Genomic DNA, 20,382 nt, shown 5'->3' with positions numbered 1-20,382 from the left:
ACAAAGCCTGAAAGTGCTGCCCTCAAGCTGTGTGTGTGTTCGGCTGGAGGTCTGGAAGTGACAGAAGCAGAAGATCAAACACTGTTTATGATTCCCTTCCCTCGCAGGTTCATTCCGGGCAAGCTTAAACTGTGCCGAGGTTTAGCATTTGATCTCGACTCTGCCGGGCGCGTGAGCACGGGCTCCTGGATCTGTGTTTGACAGAGACAGACATGGAGACGGACAGACGGGGAGACAACAAACGAGCGGACGGACAAAAAGACAAGGGACAGAGAGTAGAGAGAGAGAGAAGAGAAGCAGAGACAGAAAGCAGGAGGGAGTTAGAGAAGGTGAGAGGGAGATGTATGAGTGTGCAGGAAGAAAGAGGTGTCTGAAGACAGTGGGGACTCTTTTTTTTTTAAGTCAGCTTTTTTTCATAGTTTATCTGAGTTTAGTACGAGCTATATTCATTGCATCCTGCTAGCCAGAGCGGCGTAAATGCCACAAGTCTGCCTGAGCAAAGTTATTGTAAAAGCTAAACCCTGCAGCGTTTACTTTCCTTCCCTGCATGCAGATTTCCACCCGAGTCCCATTTAATTTCCCTAACCCAGTTACCCATGAATGCCCTCTTAGTTGCAACATCATCATCCATAAAATTTAAACGAATGCTTTAAATGAATACTCTATTCTGGGAAATAGTGGAAATTCCTCAGGGCATTTGTTTATCTCTCCCAGTGAAACTATGGGTGAACGCTGCCAATTCTGTTTCAGTTTAGTCATTTTCAGGAAATAAATTACGGTCCAATAATTTAAAAAAAGCAACATTCATCACTCGTTTGTCTCGACTGTAACCAGTTTACTGTGGAGAGTTGGAGTGAACAATTTGTCAAGGGGTTGGAAGTTCGAGGGCGACCTTCCGTGCCAGAGGTGTCTGTGATGTTTCTGTTGCCAAGCTTGCATCTCCTGACTGTGCTCTACACACACACACACACACACACACACACACACACACACAAACTGGTGACTCCCTACCACATCCACTTATCTATTTCTCCATTGTTTTAAAAGACCCTGTCCTGCACAAATGAATGCAATTATGATGCTTCTGCTGTGTTTGCTTCTGCTTAGTTGGAACTTTGCTTTGGCAGCCTGTGCTGAGTTTACGTTTTTACAACTTTGTGTGAAGAGACGAGAAGAGTTAAGGTTAAGGTAACTGTGAACTGTAAATCTGGAGACGCTGCTCCTCTTGACTTTTTCCAGCTGCAGAGCTCCCTGCTCTCTCTTTTGTGGGGGGAAAGCTTGGAGTTGCACTCCATTACTGCCGTTCCTCATTAGGTCTACAACACTGACGATGCTTACAAGGATTGTCAGGCAGGTCCCAGGGAGTGAAACCTATCTTTAAACATACACTCCTGTTAGTTTGCTCGGAGTGTTTGAGAAGCTATTTCTTCTTTACGCCAAACCCCCAAATGAAATCAACTCACACTGGAACTGCTGTAGTGGACATGATATGAGAAAAGTCTGATATTTAGTCAAGCTTGAATGCTTGTTGCTGTTACTGACCACTCAGGAGTTTACACAAGTGTCAAACTGTGAACATTTCTAAGGCTGTAAGATTATGGATGAAATGGGAATCGCAGATTTTCACTTACGATTTTTCGACAAATCAGCGCCTGTGTGTATTTGCGTGTATCTTTTAACATTACATCCAACAATATGATAGGTTTGTGTATTTCTGTATCATCTATCTATCTAAAGGATCTATCTTGTTGTGTTATGTGTTATATATTAAACATTTTATTGTTTGTGTTTGAGTCTGTAGATTTCAGAGCTTCTTCACATATTATTTTGTGGTGATTCTTGCCACAGTTATGTAAGATTCAAGGTATTGCTTTGTGCTGCTGCCATCACCACACCACACTGTTTGTGTAATTGGTGCTTTTGTCTGTTGTCATCTTTGAACTTTCAAGTTTTGTCCCTCACAACACAAAAATGACCACTTTTCAACATCAACACAACATTAAGATAGCCTGAGTTGTGTCACTATAACTTCTTATGTTATGTTAAATAATATGTATCAACAAGGAGGGAAATGTGTTTTAAATTGAGGAGTATTAACTGAGGAGGTAAAATGTGATGGACAGAAGTAGGAGGTGAGATCTGTAAATGTAAATATTCACAGGTATCAGGTGTTGCTTCAGGATTATTTACTTTGGGTCTATGGGGGTGTGACATATTTATCTCTCTCTGCCTTGACACTCTGTTGGAAATTAGCCAAACGATACATGAGATGCTGGTTGGACACTTGGAGTATATCTCCTGCCTAACTGCACGAGTGGTAGCATTAAAACAGTTGAGCTTTGATTGGAGCAATAAAGACAGGAATATAGGTGCTGGTGGAATTGAATAATGTCTCCTGCTCTTCAGTGTAACACAATACAATACTGGCCTCAGCAAACACAGAAGCCATTGGTTTTATGTCCAAATGCAAACACAGCAGATCCAAATTCCTTTGAGAAATCAATTATGATGATTAATAAGTGGTCATAATGACTGTCTTCTGAGTGAACAGGTGACTTCAGCTTCACGTCTTCTCTAAGTGCAGAGCTGCTTTTCTGCTGAAGACAGAAAAAGCACTAAAACAATTCTTTCATCTTTTCTTCCTCATTTTGTGTCCACTCTCACAATCTTTCTCTCCTTCACTCACCCACTCACACACTCTCTGTCTTGCCCTTTCTCCTTTTGCCTCTGCCTCTCTTTGTGGTGGTGGACAGGCTTGTAGCTGGCAAACATTGCAGCCTGGCACAGTGTGTCCCTGGCACAGCGTGTGTGTGTCTGTGTGTCTGTGTGTTTGCGTCTGCTGTCTGCTGCACAGCTCTGCCAGTCCACCAGTCTCAAGTACCAGCTGGACACCCAAACTCACAACCAAAATAAACTGGCCGCTCTATCAATGAGCCCATGGGTGGAGGCGCGTGTGCAGAAGTGTGTTTGTGTGCACATATCCACATGTGTGTGTGTGCGTGTGTGCGTCTGTGTGTCTGTGCGTGTGTGCGCGCGCGTGTGTGTGAGGTGCTGATCGGACACCCTGCTTATTAAGTCTCACTGAACCGAGTGGCGAAACAAACACAGTCCTTGATGAATGCCTGAGATGTTCGCTTGTCTCAACTTTGCATTACATTGAGGCCCTCCCTGCTAGGATTAAAGACTAAAACAATTCCAAAGCCTTATTTGCAATTTAAATTCTCCTAAATGCAGACTTAATCCTCATTTTCCAAAGGCAGCAATACTGAGAGGCAGAATAAATGTGTGAGAGAGATCCAATTCAAGCCTCTGTCGGGGTTTCAGTTGCTAAAATAACACTTATAAGTTATAGGAGGGATAATGAATGCGCTTTGAGCTGGTTGAGTTATATTTGGAGAACAGTTTGTTTCTGCTAAAAGCTCTTCTTTGTGATGACAGGGTGAATGCACATAATCAGCAGGGGAGTCGCTGATTTTCACACCGTTTGTGCGGAGAGAGAACTCCCGTTCTCAGAAGTATTTGCATTTTATGTTATTTGCATGTGTATGTATTTACATATTTGTGAGTGTGTGTGTGTGTGTGTGTGTGTGTGTTAAGGTGTGTGAGTGTCCTGATGGTGGGGCCCACAGTGAGCGTGCTTTACTGCTGCCCAGGGTATATTTACAGACAGTGACTTTAATGCAGTGTAATGATTATTTTTATTCCAGGTACTTCGGCAGCCCGTTCGCTTTGAGTGGAATGACTCCCTATTGGCCCACTGATTACCTCTGTGGCTGCTGCCACACCTGGCTCCTTCAACTCTCCTCTCTCTCTCTCTCTCTTTCTCCACCATCACACCTTCAGCACATCCTCCTTTTATTAGTACACCTTCATCAGTTCCTCTCTATCAGCATACCATTACCCATCGTCAAAATTCGACTTTAAGCTACACCATCATTTTCTCTGGTCTCTTTCTCCATCACAACACCTTCATCATACTCACATCTGAGTCTGTTTTCCCCCTGTACCTCTATTACACCTTTACTCTTTTTCCTCTTCTAAATTAGTACCATGATTTCAACCTGCCTCGTTTGTCAGCTTCATGGTGTTCCTGTTACTGCATCTATGAATTCAGTAAGGTTTCTGCAGAGGTTTGCACAGATATTGAAGAGAATATTTGCAGGTAATGTTCAAGTGTGAAATGCCAACGGATTTAAAACAGGAATGCGCAAGAAATGAAGAAATCATTGAAAGCAGATTAAAATAGAAAGAAATTGTAAAAAGAAAAATATCGTGGTCCTCCTCCATTGCTGCTGTATGTCCTTTCTTGCTCAAAAGTCTGTGTTAAATGCACAATTCAAAATACATTTAGTTGTACTTCTGTAAGCTTACCCTGAAAACTTGTTGCTGAAGCTTCTTTTGGTTCAGGTTCGGTTACATTTCCACTTTACTGCTAAATCTTAGTTTAGTCTTCTTTTTATCTGAACTGTCTGTCTGTCATCTTGGTTTAAAATGTGATCACAAGAGGAAATACTGCTATATTAATAATCGTTTAGTGGCCAATAAATTACATTAAAACAAAACAACATGTAAATGGATCATGATGTGTTGAAATGGAGACGGACCATCCACTTAGATACATTTTCTTCCTCTTCCTCTCTTCTGTTTTCCTCCGTTTCAATTGAATGTGTTCATTTTCTGCTTCTCAAGTTTCTTCTGTCTTTATGAGAAAAGTCTAATCTTATAAATCAGTATCTCTCCCTCCTTTTCTCTCATTCCTCTTAACTTGAGTGTAGCTGTTAGCTTCTGTTCTCTTCCTCTTTCTGCTTTTCCTGTTGTTTCCTCTATCATCCATACTTGCATTTTCTCTCTTTCAACTTTCCCTTTTACTGACCCACAGACTATGTAAGCAGCTTACTTGAGTTGCTTTAGTTTTTAACATGAATCATTACTTATTAACATTGCTTATGAACCATCTTTTATTGTGACATTTCAAGCATTCACCATGTTGCAAGTTTGATTTTTAGACTTAATTAAGAGTACTGGGTCTTAATAGGTGTTGTCATTTAAAGTGACTGTCTGCTGTGATAACAGTGAAATATCTATAATTTAACTGAGGCCATGGCCAAACTGTTGGCTGCTGACAACCCTGAGATTGTTTAGAAGGACTAATGAGTCAATATTTGATGGAATCATTTTAGATTTGAATCACACAACACTTTAAGGCAGATGTATATGTCATGCAGCCTGTGCTCATTATTCTAAAGCTCTCTTTGTAAAGAAGCTGATGCTAATGACACAGCCACAGACAACAGGTAGTTGTCACTGAATATTGTATCATCCCAAAAATGAGATAAGAAGGGAGCTCAGTGCTTACTCAGTACATGTAATTTATAGACAGTCATTGGACCAGATGCAAGAATATGTTTGTATTTATTTTCTTAAATCTGTCATACTTTTTTCGTGAGGTGGAATTTACGAGTGTGCGTCATCAAACACTCGTATCACCAGGAAACAGTCGTAAATGCCATTCGCAAACATGATGAATCCCACCTGTTCTAAATGAACGCACGTTCCCGAGAATAGTAAATTAACATGGATGACGCCCCCAAAATACCATATAAGGCCAGACGCCCAGCAGGTTGTAGAGAAGCTCCATTATGAAAATGACACTAAAGACTAAGAAGTCAACTTTACAAGCTCTCAGACTGAGGTCCTGCTCTCAGAAAAAGATCAACAGAAACACATATTATTATTTAGTGTTAGTAGTGGAATTCAAGGTCCTGAGAAAGACTAAGAATGAGGAAGAATGACCCGTGCTGTGAACGCTTTCTTGGCTGTTGCCTGTACCGTCACAGAAATAAAAAAACAAAAATGGTTTGCCATGAATTGGATGCCAAAATCATCTCGCTAGGGGTGCCATCAGCCATGGAGCTAAACTATAACTACGATCACCAGCACAGACCTGCTAACTGGCAGAAGAAGTTGGAGATGGGGGTAACAATCAAAAGCGCGACCCCTCTGTGTCTTATTTGTGCTGATAAACTAAAATACAGTAGACGACATCACTCCGCATAGTATAGCTACCGTACCGTGCTTGGCTGTATTGTATCATACAGTGTTGTTTGGTCTTGATACCTGTGTGGTGGTTTTATGTGTTCAATAATTGATTGTCATATCTTGCTTATCTATACAATGTCAGTCCCCACCCTCCCCCCACCCACCCCTGGAAAAATTGGAGTTCCCCCAAAAGACATGATATCTTTGGCACACTGTCATTTGACAAATAGACAGCAACAATCATGTTTTATTGCTTTGGAGAACGACAGATTGGTTGTGTGTAACAGGTACGACAGATCTGCACCACTCATAATTTTGTTCGTACCTAAGAAAAAAATCCAAAATACGAGAAAATTGGTGAATGCGGCAAATCCTCGTAAATCACCTGTACGCATAATTTAAGAATGAATCTGTGTGTACGAGTGTGTCTTGCATCTGTCCCAATGTGTCATAAAGAACAGACTTTTCTGCCTTACTGATGTTCGTGCTTCACAGTTCCAGCATATCTTTTGCACAGTAAAGACAATAGAGCTATAAATAGACGTGTTTTGTATATTAGTGTATTTGTGCGTGTACGTGCATCTGTGACTGTTGTTGTTTATGTTGTGGATATTTTCCCACTGAGTGAGCTGGACTGCAGCTATTAGCCAGCCTTAAGGTCAGCATGGGGTCAGAGGCTGCCCCCGCTACCGTTTAGGGTTAATTCTTCCGTGAGAGGCTCAGAAAATCCAAAAATCCACATCATGTACTTAGCAGCAACTGCAACGTGTGAACTTCCAACCTCGGGTCTGCTGTCTGGATGTAAGCCTTCAGATCAGTTATTTATATCTATCATGATTAAGTTCAGTGGATAAATAGGGCAGCACATCTGTTTCGGTATTGACTGAATGTTTGGACTTATTTAAGATCTAGTGTGTTCATGCTTGCATAAAAAATGATTTAAAAAATGATACTGTGTGTGTGTGTGTGTGTGTGTGTGTGTGTGTGTGTGTGTGTGTGTGTCTGTGTGTCTGTGTGCACATGCTTGCATACTGTACATGTGTTATTCCTCTTATCTGTTCGGTTGGCGCTGTCTGATCTGTTTTTATCACTTCAGATCTTTTCTGTAAAAAATGACATTTGGAATAGAGAGATCCACTACACTGCACTGCACTCTGTTGCACCCTGAAAAGGTCAGCTTTCACTGAAGGAGCGTGTGCGACCAGCCGTCGCTCTGCAGTGTACAAAACTCTTTAAGTGCGAGAGAGAAGAGAGAGAGGCTTCTTCTAAATGTTTGGACCAGCTCAGTTTGGCTGGACGTGTTGTATATGTTGCTACTTCTGCTTTGGTTTGGAAGATAGTTTCCTTTAACTCTTTCTCTCTTTGCTGCTCTGCGTTGTGCTGAATTGAGCTGCTCTCTTCAGTGCTGAACTGTTTTGCTGGATGCTGTAATCTCTTCAGTGCATGGCCAGATTACTGTCTGCTCCATATTGTCTGGTGGCGGGCTGCATGATGGAGAGATGGCAGGAGGAGGGGCGAGAGGGAGAGAGGGAGAGAGGGAAAGAGGGAGGGATGGAGGAGGCTCTGCACTGATCTGCTGCTACATAAGGAAGATTACCTTTTTATTAATACACCCATCTGGACGTTTGCTATATTTGGTTGTTTGTCCAGTCTTTGTTTGTGTTTAAGGACATACAGTATAAACCTTATGAGCATGTAATCTAGATAAATGCAGCCTGAGATTAGACATATGCTTTATTTCCCAAGAGTTGTCAAACAAATGACTAAATCACAGTGTAATATAATTATGATTACATAGTATTCAAATATTGCATTTATTGTGTGGAATTCCTTTTGTGACTAATGTGATACATTTATTGTGCTATTTATCCTGAACATGAAATTATTAAAAAATGGAATGATTTTCAGTAAAGTAAAAATTAAGAAATGTGAGTATTCATTGTTCCCCCTCCCAACACACACACACACACACACACACACACACACACACACATCCCACCCTTCCATGCGTCTTCCTCTCCATCTCTTTCTGTCTCCTGTGCACTCTGTGCAGAAATGATTTCCATTCCTGCTGAATTAATGAGGTTCTGCTGAACTGAGAAAAGGCAAGGGGAGTGTACACACACACACACACACACACACACACACACACACACACACACACACACACACACACACACACACACACACACACACACAAGCACACACACACACACACACACACACACACACACACACACACACACACACACACACACACACACACACACACACACACACAAGCACACACACACAAGCAGGGAGACACAGACACACATTCTCACAGGCACATATCTTCTATAGCCATATTTTAAGTCTGTTCACACTCACATATGCACACAGCAATTCATTGAAGCTTGGCCACTTGTGCTTTTTCAAAACACAAACATGTTTTTGTTTTAAAGTAAATCTCAGGAAATGTAAATAGAAATTGAGATTTGGAACAACAATCACAAATGAAGCTGAATCTGAGACCCAACAAAATCTACATGCAGCTGGTACACTCTTAAGTTCTGGCTTTACAGTATACACATACACACACACACACACACACACACACACACACACACACACACACACACATACACATACACATACACATACACATGCACATGCACATATGCACAAACACACATACACACAAACAAACATGAAAATGAACACACATACGCTCAAACATGCAGCCTCATGAGTCGGGCCCCAGAGCCGGGCCTAGTCACCATGGTAACACACTGCTGTGTGTATTAAACTCTTGCGTGGTCGGGGGACTGTTGAAGGTTGTTAAGCACCTCCAACCCCATCCTCATCCTCACGGACACACACACATTTACACACACACATAAATGTCAGTCGGCTGATGTCAGCCTCCTTACTACAGTAATAGTTAGTTTCAATAATTAATGATCTCACACGACACTCAGGTGCACAGACACAAAGCCCGATCCCAAACCAGAGGCCTGACGAGCGAGCGAGTGGCTGAAGTCTGGTTCATGCATTGTAAACATAGACAGCAGAAACACACGTGAAGGCGCACGCAGTCAAAAGGTTGTAATTGCGGTGCAAGCAGCTGTTGTCATGTGCCAGCTTGTGCACCACTTGAAAGCTCCATGAAGGATCGGCTGAACAAAGAGGAGCAGAAACTACCGGCTGAATCTGGTGAGCTTCTTCCCTCTGGAGCTGATTTCCCCCCCCCCTAAAAGAACGACTAATGTGTGGAGTTTTCAGGTGTGCAGCCTTCATGTATGAACACAAAGGCACACAGACCACATGAGGAAGCTTAAAACAACTTTAAGTGCAAGTGGGATTTTTTTAAGATGATACTGACTGTATGCAGACTGAGCTTTCTTTTTTTCTGACTTCTTTTATTTGTTTTCTTGCCTGCTTTCTTCATTAAATGCACATGATCGTGCACATTCAGTCACGCACACAAAAAATGCAACCTCTCTCCTTCTCCCCGCTCTCTGCTGTCTCAGTGTTTTTCTTTCCCATTTATCATCACTGAAGCAAAGGAACCGATTCCAATTTCATGTGTTTTCACTCCATTCCTCTATTTGCTTATTTCTTCATCCCCCTCTCTATTTTGATCTCAGGCAACCAGTCAGCAGTCAATAATCTGTTAAATAGCATTGATCGCCACCATTTAGTTTCCTGGCCAGCTACTTAGGTTGTAAAGCTGATCAATGCCTTTGAATGGGAACCACCTAGATAGCGGATTGACTGCTGGGACGAGCTCTGCAATCATATCATTTGTCTTCATTTGCTGTTCAATTATTTGTTGTAATGGCTGCTGTCAAAAACAGCCCCATGCTGGCCCGCAGTGGCACACCAAGCCTAAAAGCTGTAGTGTGTGTGTGTGCTGTGTAGCTGTGCCCAACCCGCGCCGCTCACCTTGACTCTGAACCCCCCCCCCCCCCCCCCCTCCCCGCCTCCCCCACCGCCTGTCTCACTTACAAAACTCCTGTCTGACAGCAGAGGAAAGACATTATATAGTAAACAGCATGAGGGTAAAAGTATCATATGTCAAAATGAGTGTGTGTGTGTGTGTGTGTGTGTGTGTGTGTGTGTGTGAGGGGGGGTGGGGGGTGACTTGTGAGTGCATGCAGATGGTGCCCATGCCTCGCTGTGTAGATGAAGTCTGACCCAGACTGGACTTCCTCTGCCCAATAGCCCCTTCCTGAAATCATCAATCACTTCTTTTAAGGACACGGACATGGCGGTGTGTGTATCCATGTGTGTATCCATGTGTGTTTACGTTGTTGTGTGAATGTCTTTGGTTTTTTTTCTCTTAACTTTTAAGCAGGGCTGCAACTTATTTTGTTAATTGACAAATTGAGCTTTTTAGTTTTATTTAGTTTTTTTTTCACTCTGTAAATATACTGGTGTTTATTTTGAGTATTAAATCAATAATGCAAATATTGGAATGAATGCTTTTAAAAATCTCACTTGCAGGTTAAATGTAGAGTTGCATTGATTAATTGATTAGTTTTCAGTTATTAAATTAATCAACCAATTATTTTAATAATGGATTCATTATTTGAATTAATTCTTTAAAGCTATACTATGCAGGATTGTCATAAGAAGCTACAGACCAGATACAAAAGTAATCTGTCTCAATCATCACTTGTGACACTCTAGAAGTATGCAGCGGTGTATTTATCTAGAGATTCTGCCCTCTGACTGTATTTTCTTACTATTTAGCTGTGTTCAGGATATTTCTGGGCATCAGTCTTTGGTGTGTAGCATCCAGCCAATAACAGCACACAGTTGTGAGGTCACTACAGGACTTGTAGTGTAGCAACCAGGTTACATCTCAGTCTCAGTCTCTCAGTCTCTCTGCTCTGTTCTCTGTGTCTGTGTCATGCATGTACAAAGAGCAGTAGGTTTGTGTGTCTGCTTGAGCGAGGGTGGGGCTGAGCTACACCCATGCGGAGCAGAGAGGCCTCACCAGAAATCATGAAGCTCTGCATTCATACAAAATCCAATACAATGTTGCACCTTCCCACAGGGTTGTGTAGGGGTGTGGGCATGTTTATTTGAGCTTCATAACTTAACCGCTGTGAAACAATCAGAAAATAAAGTTTTATTTCTCAGATTCATGACTTTGTTCTTGCTGCTCTTTCTCTCTTCAGCTCTGCTCTGAGTTTACAGCAACTGACTAATCCTGCATAGTATACCTTGAAGAAAAAAAGTGTCCTGAATATCTTTATTTAGTTTTCTCTGATATTAAAATGAATATTTTTGGGTTGTGGACTGTTGGTCAGGACAAAACAAGACAGTTGAGGATGTCATGTTGGGCTTTGGGAGACAGTGATCTTCTTTTTTCGCCATTTTTGGTCATTTCACCAAGCATCTACCGTCACTATCGTAGCACCCTATAAATGACTCCATCAGTCATCATAATCAATTTTGGCCTGATTGGCTCTCAGATTTAATGAGATTTATGTTTCAGCATTAGTTTGAAGTTTTTTTCTTTCTCATTTCTAGTTCAGGTTTATCAGCATTAAAGTTGCTCCCATGTGAATTTTAGTTTATACCTAACTTTACTGCAGGCCTGGCCTTTTCTACTTTTAGAGGTTTTATTGTGGTGCTATAGGAGGGGCGTCCTCCTCTCATTCAGATCTATCCCATGTGCTTCATCAGACTTCTTTACAAACCAACTTCCCTCCACGGTATTCTACTGTACCTCTTTCTTTAAATCTGTCTCCCTCTCTCTGACTCTTTTCTTCTCCTCCTTCTGCCTCCTCTAGTTTTATTGGTGAAGGAGTGTCCCCCTCCCCCTGCTTGTTTGAAGTGGCCTGCTCATATATCACAGCCTTTCCTCGCAGGATATCCTCCCTCTTCCTGCCTCTCCCTCTCTTTTCTCTCTTTCTCCCTCGTCTCCCTCCCTCTCTCATCACTCCCCCCCTCGCTATCTGTCAGTTGGTGGTGGAGGAGGGGAATACCTGTTAACTCTATTTCTTTTCCACACTTTAACACTCTTGCCATGTACCCAGCGGACCTGCTCCCACATACACACAGACGATAATGTTAGCCTGCTCTTTACAGCACAGCTTCACAGGATTCAGTTTGTTTTGATATTACAGCATCAGAATAGTCAAATTAGTTTAAAGTGTCTGATATTGATTACTGCTTGGTGTCAAGTCACAGTTATGTTTTACCTTGTAAATGAAATGTCCCAAAGAGCACACTAGATGACTGAAGTGCTATTGACAATAAATCAGAATCTGAATGTGTTTTTAGCCAAGTATGTAAGCGTACAAAGAATGTATCTTGGCATTCACATTAAAAAGGTATGTGGTTGTGTTTCAGGTTTTAGATTGATGCTGCTTTATTCTGATTGGCTTGAAATGGTTTTTTCTACATTCAGACTCAAGACAGAGTAAAGCCCTGAGGATCAAAACCTTACTCATAGGGTGACTTGTTTATCTTGTTTGCATAAAGGTGGTGATTGTAGTAAATATAATATGATTAATGGGGCTCAATGTTTCAGTTTACTGTGTGCAGCATAGACACACCACAATGTTCACAATTAGTGAACCTGAAGCATTTGACAAAAGAACATCATGAGCTGTGGTGATGGAACAGTGATTTGCCTTTACGTGATCGATCATCTCAAGTCATACCAGCGTCATGATAGCACTATGTAAATTCATCAGTGCAAAAAGTAACACATTCGTCCAGACAGTCAGAGATCTTTTTTGAATTTAGGGTGATTATGAAAGTTGGGTTACATTTTCCTGAAAACGACAGAATTGGACAATGGTTCAAATGGCTTTAACAGCCTGGGCTGGGCAAATTATGACTCTTGTCTCTCAAAAACACTCTAATGTTAGCATCATGTGACTGTCAGACAGAGAGCAGGTGGAACTGGAAATCATAATTATTTACATTCAAAACAACAGGAACCAGGTCCACTGACACTGCTGCACATTCATTGACTAATTTTGTCCTTCATATGTTTGAAATCCCTGACGCCACTGATGAGATTTGAATAAAACTTGAGGCGATGGCGCGTTTCACCACAGATCTCCTGCTTTTTCATTATTACTGTCATTGGCCGAAGGGGACGCGACAATTCCAGGTCCGATCAAGATGACGGGAAGGATTCGGCACTGATTGGCCATGAGGGGGGGGATTGTGTCATTTCTTACAAATTTCATACAAAATAAATTTCATCATTACGTGAATACAAGGGCGTACTTCGACATAGTTTCCTGTTTGGTTCATCTTATTCGCCACAGAAGCTCTGCCACCGGGATTACCCCGCTGTCCTTCATCACTCCCTCTCGTAACACAGTTTATTTGACTCTCATTCGTCCTTAATATCTTTCCTTTATGAGATTCATTATTCACTTCCTCCATTTCATACTCCTTTAATTCAGCTGTGTACTGTTTCTCCTGCTTTCTCTTTCTTTCCTTTTTTTCCCCACTCCTTGTTTTTCTCTCTCCGTGCCCTTGTTGTCATTTAGCTACTTCCCCCAGCTCTGCCCTCCCCCTCTGTCCTCCTCTCTCTTCTCTCTCTCCCCTTCCTTTTGCTATCTTACATTTTCTCTCCCCATCTCTCTTTCTCTCTCTCCATCTTCCTGCCCTTTTACTCCTCTACCCCCCCCCCCCCCCTTCTCCTCCTCTCTTCCTCTCCATCCCTCCATCCCTCTCTCTCTCTTCGGCTGAGGACAAGGAGGTGAAAGCCAAGCGGATTACAGTGGCAGTTTAATCTGGCTGACCCACCAAGGGATTGCTCTCTACTTTGCTGTGAGGCTGCAGGGCTGGAGGGCAGCAGGGCTGGGTGGGGATCGGGGGAGAGGAAGGGGAAGGAGACCGGGTTGTAGTGGGGGGTGGGGGTTCGGGGGAGCAGAAAGGAGGGAAGGGAAGGAGTGGAGGAAGAGGGAGGAGGATGGGAGTGGGTGAATTTGGAGAATTTTTCCTGTTTGTCTCAGGCAGAGCCCAAATGCTCTCCAGGACAGGACTGTTTGTGTGTGTGTGTGTGTGTGTGTGTCTGTGTGTGTGTGTGTGTGTGTGTGTGTGTGTGTGTCTGTGTGTCTGTCTGTGTGTGTGTGTGTGTGTGTGTGTGTGAAAGAGATAGAGAGAGAGTGTGGGTGTGTTTTCGTGTGCGTGGGTGTGACTGTTTGGTGCCAGAGGTGGGGGAAGGGTTTTGGTTGTTATTAAGAGATGGAATATTAATGCTACTTTGCCTCTAATTTCTTTCCATCTGTCATCAAGTTGTCCTCTGTGTGTGTGTGTGTGTGTGTGTGTGTGCATGCCTGTCTTAGTCTATGAATAGATACTCTTCAGTTATTAACAGACAATTAGTCTGTTCTGTGTTTCAAAGACAAAATACAAAAACGTCCTTGGTTTGATTTATTTTTCTTTCTTCTGAAAAACATCAAAATCTCATTTTACTCCATCTTGTCAAAGTCATTCAAACTCACGCGGCTTTCATCCACAGTCGACACCCATCCTGAGGCCTCTGCGAATTTACGAGTTCAACGAGCACCGTCTTTGTTGGCTGCAAGTCATCTTGTTTCATTTTTAACTGTTATTTTTAATCTCTTGAAATTTAAACACGAATAATGAGGATAATGTGACAATTAACAGTAGGGGTGAAAACACATGTAGTTCTAAAATCTCAGCTCGGTGGAAGTGTGCACACTCTCCTGCGTTTTGGAGCCACCTTTCCAAACGAAAAGTGACGGCTGACTGGGCAGTTGGGCCAAAAATGTAGTTAGGATAGCCTCGAGGCTTTTCCTTATATAGGCTTTTTCCTCTTTTTTTCTCATTGAAGCTCATTTTGCTGGCATTTCATTGACTGAGTGAAATGTAATGTTCCAGTCAAGAGGTAGCAGAGTAGAAATGTCCAGCTAAAAGAAAGTTGGACGGCGGCCTTGAGCTGAATAACGAAACGGCTCTGACGATGTTTCGCTGTTTTAATGTCCTAAATGGCTTGTTGTACAGTGCTGAAGGCAGCGCGGGGGTCTGAGGCAGGCTGTGTCTGCGGCTCTGTTTGCCTCTACAATGCCTTTCATGTCCCTCGTATCAGCCTTCCTTTCATCAGTCCACCCCCGCTGCGCCGTTTCGGAGGAGGGGTCCAGTCGGCGAGCCGGATTAGCTTCCAACTGGTGCTTGTCCAGATTCTGATTCTGAAGGGGGGCTTAACCAGCCTCGCCTCAGAAAGACGAGAGGAAGGAACAGGAGGGAGGGAGGAGAGGAGAGGAAAGTGCTCCTGTGGGGGTGACGCTGCTCTTCAGTTGTTTACCTTGCAATTAATGTGCTGGATTGTCCTGTGAAAAGGAAGAAAAAGTCAAGTGTGTAGAGTATAGAGAGCGATCAGCCTCCACTGATACAGATACAGGAGCTGACGGGGTTCATTATAGGGAGGGCCTGGGGTGCCACTCAACACCTGCTGTATGGGAATAGTTGTGTATCTACACACACACACACTCTGTCAAGCATTAAAATGTATAAAAGCAAACCTGCATACTTCAAGTGTCATAGTCAGGGCACAGACAATGGCAGCGACCAATCAGCAACAGATGCCCCCTGGAGCTAAATGATCTAGACTGTGAATATGTGTGTGTGTGTGTGTGTGTGTGTGTGTGTGTGTGTGGTTCAGTGGCATGGTGGTTAACACAGGCCTTCGGAGCTGCTGTCATCGTTACGCCACCCTGCAACATGGCTGCCTGAGGACCTTATTTTAGGCCACACCAGGTGCAAGTGTTTTGGGCGGGTTACATGATCCTGGGTGTGTGTGTGTGTGTTGGAGCGTCTCTGCGTGTGTGTGTGTGCATGGGGGCATATAAAGAGCCATGATTGTGTGCTGGGTCAAGCCTGTGTGTGTCTGCGTGCTGGAGTCCAGGAAAGGTCAGAGATTGGGTGGAGGTGCCAGGAATAGGGGTGTGAGATGCCTTGGTGTCTACAGGGCCATACATGTCTGTCACACACACACATACACACACACACACACACACACACACACACACACACACACAAATACACACATGCGTGCTTACATGCAAGGCCTTCAAACCAAAAGAAAAGATACAGCAGAACAAAAGCTGGTCAAAGTGGGGCAGTTTTCTCTCTCTCCCTCTTCAATCTCCTCCTCCTCTTCTTCCCCCTCTCTGTCCCTTATGCACTGTTTTCCTATTGCCTCACTCCTCTCCTCTCCTCTCCTCTCCTCTCCTCTCCTCTCCTCTCCTCTCCTCTCCTCTCCTCTCCTCTCCTCTCCTCTCACGTAAACACGATGCTGCTTTCTGGATCTGGGATGCCTGAGGGACAGAGCACAGACAGGAGCCCCGTCACCATGACAACAGCTTCTCTGAGCTGCCTGACACCCAGACACCATTGGCTGAGGGCTGTTGGGGGAGGGGGAAGTGGAGAGAGAAAGAGTGAGTAAGAGAGAGAAGTGGGAGTAAGTTAAGGAAGGGGTAAAAAGAAAAAGGGGGTGTAAAGGAGGGGGGGGGGGTGTAGAGAAAAGGAGATAACGGAGGCAAACGACCCCATTTCTCCCCATGGGGCTGTGCAGCCTGTTCGTGTTCAGGTTTGATATAAAGAGAGAGAGAAAGCAAAGAGGAAGAGGAAAGAGAAAGAGGTGGGAGAGAGGGCAGAGAGAAAAGGTGGGAGGGGTAGAGGAGGAGCAGGAGGCCAGTGTGTGTTAAAGGGTGTGGAAACGTGTGTGTAAACGATCTTCCCAGGGTCATATAATCACGCTTCTGGTGCAGGTCATATGTAAATGTGTGCATGCATGTGTGTATGTGTGTGTGTGTGTGTGTGTGTGTCTGTATGTGTGTGTGCTATGTGTATGTGTGGCTGTGTGCTTACAATCCCATGAGTCACTGTCCTTCCCCCCAGTTCATATCAATCTCCTTTTAAACCCATTTAAATTCATTTGTTTTAAGAACAGAAAATATAAATGATGACTGTCACCCTGGAAGAAGATATAGTTCAAATATTGTTGAATTTCAATGTCGGTTACTCCAATGCTTTATTTATGGGACAATTATAGACTAATTGGATGCAGTAACACATCCTAAAATTATACTTTTGGCAGAAAAATGGAAGAAAAAGCTGGCATTATATAGGAAAAGGAGTCCTAGTTAGAGCTGAAATGATTAATTGATAATATATTAGCTGATCAACCGAAAAAATTAATCATCAACAATTTGAAACACTTAATTGTTTAAGTCACTTTTTAAAGTTAAATGCCAAACATGCTCTCGTTCCAGCTGTTTTTTGGCATGTTTCATTGTTTTTTAGCATTTTATAGACAAAACGATGCATTGATTAATCAAGAATTTAAGAAGCAGATGAACTGGTTATGTAAGTAGTTATAGTTTTACTCCTCTTACTTCATTTTATGACATGAATCTCTGCTGCAGACTCTGTTCATGGAGCAGAAACAGAAAAAAGTAAGTGGCTTGAGTTAATTATGAGCTGGTAGAAAGCATTCCTTTTCGTGGATCACAGAAGCAAATCATGAAGACGGGTGAATTTATTTGGACCAATGTCATGGCCAGAAAAACAAGTTTCTGCCAACATCACTTAAAAGCGCGGTGAGCTGAGAGCCGGCAACAACCCCAGTGTGTCTTTCTGGTTGTGTTAATCAGTGAAATCACCTTATGTTGTGTTTGGTTGAAGTGAAAACCTGCAGACCATCTCTGCCCCCTAAAGCGCAACCTGAAAGTTACACGCAGTGTAGTGAGGTCAACATCCTGCAGAAACAACACAGATTCACAAAATCCAAATCAGCAGAAGGCTTTTCACTTGACTTTATTCTGAATGGATTTCCAGACGTATTTTTGTTTTTGTTGAAAGTATGTGGCTGCATGTTCTTGAAGAGTTTGTAGCTGGTTTTGTGAAATGCTTCAAGTCAGACTGCCATCTCTGTAAACAGATAGCACTCTTAGTCACAGAGGGACTTTCACTTTTTCACTGTGTGTTAACTTTTACAGCTTTTACAGAAACCCAATAGTAACACAACAGTAACTCCTGAGAGGCTACAGCGCTAACAGTGCTAAATGCTAACCTGTAAAAAAACCATGAACATATTTGATCAAGTTCCACCTTTTATAATGATGAAATATAACTTGGCTTTGTACTGGAAGGCCACACAAGAGTCACGGATGTTTTTATTCTTTACTGGTGTGAACTGATGGTAAAAGCAAAGTTTCGTAAGGTTCGGTTCTGACTCAGAGGGAGGGGGGCGCTGATGTGGCTTAAATATTTTCCTGTGTTTGCATTAACTATACCTGCAGAAAGGCTGCGAAATGCAATGCACCATGTTTATGTGTAGCTTGGCAGCGTGCCGGGGCTGCTCGGAGGGGAAGCAGCAAATGAAAAGTGTGTGTGTCTGTTTTGGTGTAGGAGAGAGGGAATGGTGTTAGAGTGTGTGTGTGTGTGTGTGTGTGTGTGTTTGTGTAGCTCTATGTGTACTGGGTCTTCCTGCCGTTCTGTGATCACTGGCATATTTAGACTAATCATTGAAGAAGGGGAGCATGTGTCTCCATGAATATGATCTCGGGTGCTGCATGCTGGTTGTGTGTGTGTGTGTGTGTGTGTGTGTGTGTGTGTGTGTGTGTGTGTGTGTGTGTGTGTGTGTGTGTGTGTGTGTGTGTGTGTGTGTGTGTAACCACAACTCACACAGGGGGCATAAATGTCTCAGGCTGTGCCTGCACACGTGTTGGTGTATCCATTTGCAGGAGACAGAATTTCACACACATACACACACACACACACACACACACATACACACACACATATATACACACATGCTGAGAGAGACATGAATTGAGGAGAAGAAAGGGAGAGTGGTGAACTAGAGGAGGTTGTTTCTAAATCAGAACCAGAAGTTGAGACCGAGTGATAGGGCAGAGGATAAGGTGTGTGTGTGTGTGTGTTTTACAGAGGTGGTCTGGGGTGTGGAGGTGAGGAGGTGAGGGGTGGGGGGGTGGGGAAAGACTGTGACTTGATTGGGGTGGGGGCAAAGAACATAACCCCAACCCCCTCCTGCAAACAGGAGTGAAATGTAAGCATGTTTCACCTCGGCTATTAATCCTCTCTACCCACTGGAGGCCAAACAAAAGGAACGGAGGCATCTTCTTTCTTTTTCTTTAAACCTTTTCTTTTCCACATTCGCTCTGTTTCTCTTTTATTCACTCTATTTCCCTCCTTCTTGTTCTCTTCTCTCTGCTGCTATCTTTCTCTGCCTTTATCTTCATGCCTCAGTCTGTGTGTGTGTGTGTGTGTGTGTGTGTGTGTGTGTGTGTGTGTCGTCTCCTCTCTGGGTCTTTCTGTGCGTGCCACTGCTGTGCTATGCTGGCTGAGACTATGCTGTGGATATTTCTGTCAGCCTCTATTTATTTATTGATGGCAATGCTGGTGAGAGTTTGCCTGCCTACATGTGTGCTCGTGTTAAGAGAAAGTGAGGTGCCCTCTGCAAATCTTTACCTCTTCCTTGTTCCCTCTCCTCTCAGTGTAAATGTTTGTCAACCTCGGTTCTAATGACAGTGCGGGGCCGACCCAGGAAGTATTGGCTCTTTGACCTCTGTATAGCCGGACGAGAACTAGCTGCTCCATGCTCTCTGTCTAGTCTCGTGTGGAAGATGAAAGGCGGGTGTCACTGAAATGGAAGTTTAAATCATTCCTAAAAGAGCACCTCCCTGACGCCGCTGTCTCTGACAACAAGCTATGGCAAGCTATGAGCTGCGCTGCCTGGCAACCGAAATAGTTCCTGGAAGCAAGAATGCAAATAGAACACATTAATGTCAGATCTCATTGTGTGTCAGGCCCTGCTGAACTCTGGGAGCCTGTCGACTGGTGGTCCAGAGGTCAGCAGGTCTCACCAAGGCTGTTTATCTCCCAGTGTGTCTCCCAGGGACAGACAGGGGGGGAGAGGGACAGTGGAGGTGGGATGCCAGGGAGGAAGATACTGTAAGAAGGTAGGGAGGAAGCAGGCAGGTCAAGTTGTGATCATCACTGATCCTCCCTTACCACTACTCTATTATTAGTCATTGTGTTCACTATACCTAATGCTGCATTCAGGTACTGTCAGCAAAATGAGAAGTATAGGAAAACGTCCCGGTGTTATAACTTGGGTTTGCTCCACCCTTGTGTCGAATAGCGTTTCCCTCCTTGGGTTTAGTTCAAGTAAGTATGACAACAGATTTATGCTTTATTCAAAAGGGTTAACAAGCTTTGTGCTGTAGATTCTTTCAGTGTAGGTTTTGATGTGTAGTTGAGTGTTGGATTCGGTAGCTCCACAGCAGCACTAGATGCATAATATTATACATAATCAGTTTGTATTAACCT

General features: G+C 43.3%; 1 protein-coding gene across 2 annotated transcripts in view; it reads left to right on the top strand.

Annotated features, from left to right (window-relative positions):
- ssbp4 (single stranded DNA binding protein 4) overlaps positions 1–20,382 on the top strand; it is an 87,467-nt gene that overhangs the window by 30,216 nt on the left and 36,869 nt on the right. The window lies entirely within an intron of this gene.

The sequence above is a fragment of the Scomber japonicus genome, chromosome 7, assembly GCF_027409825.1.
Source record: "Scomber japonicus isolate fScoJap1 chromosome 7, fScoJap1.pri, whole genome shotgun sequence".
NCBI lineage: Eukaryota > Metazoa > Chordata > Actinopteri > Scombriformes > Scombridae > Scomber > Scomber japonicus.
Note: the sequence above shows the minus strand (reverse complement) of the source record. Positions and strands in the feature narration are given on the sequence as shown.